Here is an 8127-nt window from a genome sequence, read left to right as displayed (position 1 = left end):
CCACCTCGTTCCTCACCGTAACGAAGGTGCGGGCCACCGGCCGTGCGTAAAGGCCCTGCACCCGGTTCAGCTGCCTGCGACACGCCCGAAGCTTGACCGCTTCATGCCAAATCGGCGCAGCGTAGCGGAGAGTAGAGTCCACCACCGATGACAACAACCGTCGCTTCGCACACTTAGGTCCGCCATGGTTACGAAGCAACCTGGAGATGGCCTGCGCCACACGGAGCGCCTTCGACGTGGCCTGCTCAACGTGTGGCCTCCACGACAAGTGATCCTCAAGAATGACCCCGAGGTACTTGAGCGTGCGGGTCGGCATCTTCTCCACTCCGTCGATCGTCACTGGAACGCGGGTGCGTTCTCTCCGCATTGTGGAAACAATGACCAGCTCGGTCTTGGCCGGAGCAAGCTCCAGGTGGTGTTGCGCCATCCACAAGCTGATCATTCCTATCGCCGTTTCAGCTAACCGCGTCGCCGCCTCCGGTGTCGTCCCGCTCGCCAGCACCACGACGTCGTCGGCAAAACCGATCACCTCAGCGCCCTCAGGTAGCGCCAGCCGAAGCACGCCGTCGTACATGGCGTTCCACAGAGTCGGGCCCAGGATTGAGCCCTGTGGAACGCCCGCCGTGACCGTTCGCCGCACTGGTCCCTCGCTGGTTTCATACACCAGCCTCCTCTCAGAGAAGTAGCTGCGCAACATTCTCTGGAGGGCTACTGGAACTTGCAGCTTCTGCAGGGCAGCCGCGATCGCCTCCCAACTGGCGGAGTTGAAGGCATTCCTGACATCCAGTGCTGCCACCACCAGACATCGAGGATCCCGCTGGTTGGTGCGATGGAACGTCCTCGCGTGCTGCCCCCTCTCGATCACACGTTCGATGGCCTGTATTGTTGAACGGCCGCGCCGGAACCCGTACTGCCTTGGCGACAGTCGCGGAGCATCGCTGTTCTCCAAGTGGTCGTTCAGCCGATCCAGGATCACCCGCTCGAACCCCTTGGCGACTGCTCCCAGCATGAGCAGCGGACGATATGATGACGGGTCGCCCGGCTGCTTGCCCGGCTTCGCGATCAGCACAAGTCGAGCCTCCTTCCACGCCGCAGGAAACTCGCCTCGCTCGAGCAGCTGGTTGTACACGTCCACGAAGACCTCCGGGTGCATCCGCATCGCTGCCTTCGCTGCAGTGTTGGGGATGCCGTCCAACCCTGGCGCCTTGGACGACGCCATCCGCTCAGCCAGCAGCAGGACCTCCGAGCTCGTGACCGGCCTCAGAGCGACGTGTGAGGCGGTGCTCGCTTCGATGTCCGGCCACTCGAACGATGGATGCTCCGGGAACAAGGCGTCGACGATCGGACCAAGAACAGCGCGGTCCGTTTCCGGTGGCGCCCGGCCACGAAGCTTCGCTCGCACAACCTTGTACCCAAGACCGAACACCTCAGCCTCGACGCCGTCAATCAGCTCTTGAAGGCTGCTCTCCTTGCTGTTCTGGATACTGGCCTGCAGCAAACGACGACAATCCTGCAGTCCGGCAGACGTCACAGCACGCTCCGACGGTTGGGCCCGACGATGGGCTGCCTCCGCTGCTTCGCACTCTTCCCTCAAGCGCTCGATGTCCGGAGACCACCAGTACACCTGGGGCTTGCGGTGGAAGGTAGCCCCGTGCACTCTCTCCATGGTTTCATCGCACGCCCGAGTGAGTCCGCCAACCAGCCCCTCCGGAGTGTCGACCTGTCCGAAGCGGCCGACTGTGAGGGCGATGTCGAAGCTCTTCCGGACGAACTGCGTCGTCTTCCACCGAGTTCCGGCATGCCTGGCTGTCCCGTCACTGGCTGCTGCTAGGCTTTGGTGCTGCTGGCCACGTCGCTTGTTCCGTTGACCCGGAACGTCCACCTGGAACTCGATGTACTCGTGATCGCTGCCGGAGAAGCGGTTAAGCACGCGCCATGAGTCCGGTCGCACAATGGATTGGCTGGCGAAGGAGACGTCGATGACGCTTTCCCGTGCAACCCCGTTGCCCTTGAAGGTGGGCACGTTGCCACGGTTCAGCGTCTGCAGCGCCAGCTGCTCCACCACGCTCAGGAGCTCCTGCCCCTTCCGGGTAGTGCGCGCACTCCCCCACTCCTCGTTCCAGGCGTTGAAGTCCCCGGCCAGGACTGATGTTGTATGTCCCACCAGCGACACCTCCACCGCACCAAGAAACTCCTCGAAGTCATCAAGACCGCTGCTAGGCGACACGTAGCAGCTGGCGAACGTAACTCCCGCTATCGTGGCAACCACCAGTCCCGGGACGACGCTTCCCCACAGACGCTGGATGGGGTAAGCCCCCGTTGCGACGATCGCCACGCTCAACTCCTCATCAACAGCCCATCGCGGATCATCTCGAGGCGGCCGATACAGCTCACAGGCGAGCACCACCTGAACATCCAGCTCGCGAGCCGTCTGCATCAGCAGGTCCTGAGCTGTCCTGCTTCGCCCAAGGTTGATCTGCAGCACCTTTAGCGCCGGCACGTCAGGTGACCGACCGGATGCGGGCCGCTGCACACGGCACAGCACACCTCCGCCGTGCAGCTCTTCGCCTGATGATCCGGCTTCCCGCATCGAATGCAGCTGGCCGAGCGATCGACCTCGCTCGTGCACGCTGCCCGAACGTGTCCCATCTCCAGGCACTTGTAGCAACGTTGCTGCCGCATCTGCATTGGAGCCACCTTCCGGATCAGGCAGGACGTGTACTGGATTTTGACGAATTTTCCGTCCAGCTCCTCTGCCGCCTTCGTTGTCACCCGAGCTATCGCCACCTTCGTGCCGTCCCACGCTGGTCGCAGCCGAACCGAAGTCTCCTCCACGGTGTGCTGGCATAGCTCGGAGAGTGCCTTCGCCACGTGTGACTCCTCCGCTAAAGGGTCGACCGCGTCCATCCGGATGTCGACCGTGGGAGTCACCAATCGTGCTGATGCCGGCAGTTCCGCCTTCGCGCACACGTCTTGGATGCACTGCAGCACCTCTGCAGCGTTCGCGCTCTCCTTCAGCTCCATGACAAGTCGGGAGCGTGTGGTGCGTCGTCCGACTCCAAGGGCCTCTGCATACTTCTCCATCTCTGGAGCCCCACGCACAACCTGATAAACCTCAGTCCAGGTTTGTCCCTCGGCTGGAGCGATCTCAATTGCGTCCGGCTTGGTCTTGCGCTGCCGTTGACGCCCTCCGCCTCGTCGTGTTGCAGGCTGGCTACGCCAGGCCTGTTGCCCCCGCTGTTGTTGGGGCTGCTGTGACGATGGTCCTGCAACCGCCTGTCGCTGGACCTTCGCCCGTTGTTGTTGCAGCTGCGGCCACTGCTGCTTCTGCTGCTGCTGCTGCTGCTGCTGCTGCATGCTCGCTGATTGACGTGCCGGCTTACGGCGCACCACCTCAGTCCAGGAGCCGCCATCCTGGTCCGGAGACGGCTCCACCATAGCCGTCACCGCAACCTGCTGTCGCTGCCGCTGCTGCTGCTGCCCACGCTGCTGCTCACTCTGCTGCTGCTCCATCCGACGCCGTGGCATTGGGGTCGGCGAATAAGCCACAGAGGCGCGTATCGGCTCGCCCAGCTGCTGCTGACCTCCGACCACCTGCAAAATGAGCTCATTAAGCGCGTCACGCTCGCGCCGATGAGCCTCACGATCCAGCCGTTGTGCCTCTCGAAGTGCAGCGATTTCCGCCGCCGCTATCTCCTCCCGACGTACAGCCGCCGAGAGTGCCACCTCAGCATCACGACGAGCATTCGCTTCTGCTGACGCCATCTGGACCCTAAAGAGAGACAGCTCCTCCTGCAGCTTGGCGAGCATGGCCCGCAGCTCCTCGTTGGTGCGACGAAGCTCGCGCATCTCCTCGTCGCGTTGCGCTGCTGCACCGGTAGAGGTCGTCTCCTTGACGACCGGCATCGACGACTTAGTAAGCAGCACTCGCGGCTGCAATGAAGGACGATTCGTCGGCGCAACCCTCTCGTCCGTCGACAAGGTCCTCGACCGCAAAGACCTTGCACCGTCCATGATGCTTGGCTTCCCCAGGTGCCAAGCAAACCCTAATGAAAAAGAATCGACTTACTTGCCTCTCCGTTGATCGACTCCGGATTGATGGCAGCAAGTAGGTCTCGCCGAGACGAATCCAACGAGGTGTCGGACGTCCAAATCGGACCAGCGGTTCCGAAATGGTGCACGGTTGAAAATCTGGCGCACACACACACACACGCAAAACCCAGTTCCGGGGCCGTTCACTGGATCGCCCCCCCTGGTACGGCGAAAGCTGGCTCTCGCGAAGACGATTCCAGGGAGGTGTCGCACGTCCGGATCCGATGAAAACTGACGAAGTGGTGCGCGTTTTGGCCACCGATTCTCACACACACACGGTCGAATATGTCCGGCACTCTGGCCACCGCACTATGGGCCCGATTGACCCGTCGAAGGCACGGATCGACGCGTCTTGCCGAGACGCTTCCAACGAAGTGCTGGCCGTCCCAATCGGTCCACTTTTCACGAAGTTGTGCAATAAAATGTTTTTCCGCACTAACACTACTGCACTCGCACACTAACACCACCAAACGGATTTTTCCAGATAGCAGAACTCAGCCGTTTATGGACCGATCCTGGCGATCCACCGATCGATCGACGCGCCCGGCCAAGCCCTATCCGATGGTGGGTAGATCGAGGGGGTGGTGGGAGGAAACTGGCCTCCAAAAACCCGAAAAACCCCCTTTTTTTCGCCTTTTTGCTGGTTTCCAGGCTGTTTCCGGTCCGATCGACTGCCGGAAAATTTTGGTCGATGCGTCCTCGTGTTCCGGTACTGATGGGACTCTCAAACTTACCAAAAATCAGCGTTTAACTCGTCTAAAAATTGATCTTCCGATCCGCTCAATGGATCGCCTCCGAAACAACGGCAACAGCTGCGTCTCGTCGGCGCATTTGCAACGAGGTGCCGGACTTCGAAATCGGACCAGCGGTTCCGAAACGGTGCACAAATGAAAATTCCGCTCACACACACGCACACACAAAACCCAGTTCCGGGGCCGTTCACTGGATCGCCCCCCCTGGTACGGCAAGAGCTGGCTCTCGCGAAGACGATTCCAGGGAGGTGTCGCACGTCCGGATCCGACGAAAACTGACGGAGTGGTGCACGTTTTGGCCACCGATTTTCACACACACACGGTCAAAATGTCCGGCACTCTGGCCACCGCACTATGGGCCCGATTGACCCGTTGAAGGCACGTATCGACGCGTCTTGCCGAGACGCGTCCAACGAAGTGCTACACGTCGCAATCGGTCCACTTTTCTCGAAGTTGTGCAATAAAATTGTTTTCGCACTAACACTAATGCACTCGCACACTAACACCACCAAAGGATTTTTCCAGATAGCAGAACTCAGCCGTTTATGAACCGATCCTGGCGATCCACGGATCGATCGACGCGCCCGACCGAGCCCTATCCGATGGTGGGTGGATCGAGGGGGTGGTGGGAGGAAACTGGCCTCCAAAAACCCAAAAAACCCCCTTTTTTTCGCCTTTTCACTGGTTTCCGGGCTAATTCCGGTCCGATCGGCCTGCGGCCAATTTTCCCGGGTGGGTCCCGATGGGCCACTCCTGTTACGATGATTAAACCCGCGCCAGGTTGCAGGGTTGATTTTTGAAAAATCAAAAACCGGGCCGGAAAAAACTCCCTGGTTTTTGGGAGTAGCGGGGGGGGACTTGGCACACGTGTAGAGGACCCCAATCGAGGGCCAGATGCCAAAATCCAAGTGGCCAGGTGGCCAACCGACCGAGTTATTAAATTTCAAAAATTTAATAACTAATTAAATAATATTGGCCTTCCACTTTGCCAAATCTTCAAGATGTCGCCCGAAAACACGTGGTGGATTTTACACGCACTTTTTGAAACCGGAAATGCAAAAAACCTCCAACTTTGGGCGCTAATAACTCCGTTGGTTTTCAACGCACAGAAACGTCAGACCACTTCAACGAATCGGGACGTTCTCACTTAACGTTCTACAATATTTTTAAATCGATTCGCGCACTTATAGAGGGCAATATAAACCGGACACTCAAAAACACCAGTTTTTTGATGACCACTTCCGGTAACATACACACACACGCACAAACTTCACACCGTTGGATGCGTCTTTTCAATACGCGTCTTTTGATGTTTCACTTTTGAAAATCCGTTAAGAATTGACGAAGTTATTCACGAAAAACTGGTCCCCGGAAAATCCCATACAAATTGTATGGCGGGAACCGAAACCGGAAACGCGAAAAACCTCCAACTTTGGGCGCTAATATCTCCGTTGTTTTTCAACGCTCAGAAACGGCAGACCACTTAAACGAAAGGTCTCGTTCGCGGTAATCACGTTCACATATTTTTAAACCGATTTATTACAGTTTAATTGTCACTATTGAATCATAACCTCACTTTTCCACTTTTTCACCTGCAGTTTTGAGGTTATGTAACGCACACTCCGCACACACACACCAATCGATGCGTCTTTGAAATACGCGTCTTTTGATGTTTTACTTTTGAAAATCCGTTGAGAATTGACGAAGTTATTCACGAAAAACTGGTCTACGGAAAATCCCATACAAATTGTACGGCGAGAGTCAAAACCGGAAAAGCGAAAAACCTCCAACTTTGGGCACTAATATCTCCGCGGTTTTTCAATGCACAGAAACGGCAGACCACTTCAACGAATCGGGATAATCTCACTTAAAGTTCTGCAATAACTTTAAACCGATTCGCGCACTTTTAGAGGATAATACCAACCGGACACTAGAAAACACTGGTTTTTCCCTCCTGAGGGGGAGGGGGTGGATATGGGAGGGGCGGGGGGGTGACGATCCGGTGCTCCACTCCGAGACCTATCCACCGATACCCCGGACGTGCCTCTGGCACGAGGATTGTCCGAGATATGCCACTTTAAAGGATTTGTCCGGAAGTCTGATAAGTCGGTGTTGGAGTTCGATAACACTTATCAAACTACTTATCAGACTTTTTCAAACCCCTATATCTCCGGAACCGCTTGTCCGATCCGGACGTCCGACGGCTCCCCGGAAAGGAAATTTTGTCCTCTTTTGAAATATTTCAAGGTTGAAATATTTCATGAAATATTTCGTGAAATATTTCACGTTTTCCGTAAAAACGCTCGTAGCACTATGGTTCGAGTTGGGGGGGCTGGGGAATATCACTCCTAACAACACCAGCGCCACCTGTGGGTAAATCTCGAACTAATTCGCTTTAAACGCACTTTTTCGCAAATTCGCACGGGAGCGCTCGAAAAACACGTCCGTTCACTTCGGAGGTTTCGCTCAGACTACAGGGATAACTGGCTTGTGGCCGCCAAGCGTTCATAGCGACGTGGCTTTTTGATCCTTCGATGTCGGCTCTTCCTATCATTGTAAAGCAAAATTTACCAAGCGTAGGATTGTTCACCCTTTCAAGGGAACGTGAGCTGGGTTTAGACCGTCGTGAGACAGGTTAGTTTTACCCTACTGGTGTGCATTGTTTGTCGCTATCTTAACGGAATTCCTGTGCAGTACGAGAGGAACCACAGGTACGGACCACTGGCTCAATACTAGTTCGAACGGACTATGGTATGACGCTACGTCCGCTGGATTATGCCTGAACGCCTCTAAGGTCGTATCCAATCCGAGCTGATAGCGCTTCTTATACCCATTAGGTGGTCGTAAGCTAGCGGGCCTAACAACCCTCCGAGAACCGTCCGTGCTGTCCATTGGCACACTGGCGTCTCATCCCCGCTTACTACTAGGCCGCAAAGGGCGGGTTCGCGCTGCACGTGTTAGTACCATACATGTTGGGAACACCGGTGGACGAGCTTGCCGACTGTGGATATCACTAGTTTCGACACCTACGACCGCCCGCAAACGACGGGACTACAGGCTGGGAGCTTCAAGTTGTAGAGATGCGTTCGCATCGATCCTCTCAGGCGACCCATGCTTGGTGGTTAGTGCTTGCGCGTGCGCGCCCCGTGTGTGCTGGAATTGGCCAACCAGTGCACATTGGTGGTGCGTACCGTGACTTGCACCATGTGACGAGAGTGTTGAAGAACACTGTGTGGTGACTCTATGCCTATGTGATGGGGTGCTTGTAACACACGACCGAACC

Source organism: Anopheles funestus (genome assembly GCF_943734845.2).
Source record: "Anopheles funestus chromosome X unlocalized genomic scaffold, idAnoFuneDA-416_04 X_unloc_160, whole genome shotgun sequence".
NCBI classification, from domain to species: Eukaryota; Metazoa; Arthropoda; class Insecta; order Diptera; family Culicidae; genus Anopheles; species Anopheles funestus.
This window is presented reverse-complemented; position numbering follows the sequence as displayed.